The following is a 941-nucleotide window of genomic DNA, read 5'->3' on the forward strand; positions in this document are numbered from 1 at the left end:
ATCCCATTGGATTCTTCTTTGTGTGTGGTTTTTAATGTAATAAAAATAGTTTATATTATACTTATTTGAAATACCATTAGTGGTTCTTCTAACCTAAACAACTGTTTTTATCATTGTTTAATCTTCATATTAATCTTACATCTTAAAGTCCTCTTTAACTTGTTATTGTTATTGTTATTGTTATGTTATTGTTTGTAATTTATATAGTTTACCTCCTTGTGGTTTGATCTCGGTCTTACTAGGTTATGTATTGCTTGACACTCTTGTATTTGAAAGAAAATATCAATTTTTTGATTGTGTCAAGGAACTTGAGAGACAAGTATGGTGATGAAGAGAAAAATCAATTGAAGAAGAAATCTGTAACTCTTTAATTTGAACTTGAAATTATTGATAAAAGTGTTCTTCATTAGTTTCCTCATTGATTTCATAGTTAGTAAAGGACAATTGAAAAACCATTAATATTGTGATTTAGGGCTCTTAAAAATGTATAGGAAATGAGAGTTTCTTTAAACATAGAGTAATGATAATGGATGTTTTGGTGCATAAAAACACTTAGTGTGTTTGTTAAATTTATCTCTCATATAATTAAAATTTTAACAGTCTTACTAGCTGACACGACCAAAAAATTGATGTCTTCTCCCAAATGTAGGAGTTTCGAAGTAATAAATAACCCAGCAAGACCGAAGTCGAACCACAGGGGGGTAATTGTATAAATTATAGCTAACAATAATACAACAACAACAATACTAACAACAATAGTAGTAGTAGTAGTAGTAGCAGCAGCAACAATAACAATAATAATAATAATAATAATAATAATACTAAAGAAGAAGTTGATGAGAACTTTGATATAGAAGATTAACGTAAGGATTAAACAATAATAATAAGTATAGTATGTCAAATAAGTATATTACAAACTCTTATTATTTAATTGAAAATCA

The sequence above is a fragment of the Populus euphratica genome, unplaced genomic scaffold (genome assembly GCF_000495115.2).
Source record: "Populus euphratica unplaced genomic scaffold, PopEup_1.0 scaffold564.1, whole genome shotgun sequence".
Taxonomy (NCBI): domain Eukaryota; kingdom Viridiplantae; phylum Streptophyta; class Magnoliopsida; order Malpighiales; family Salicaceae; genus Populus; species Populus euphratica.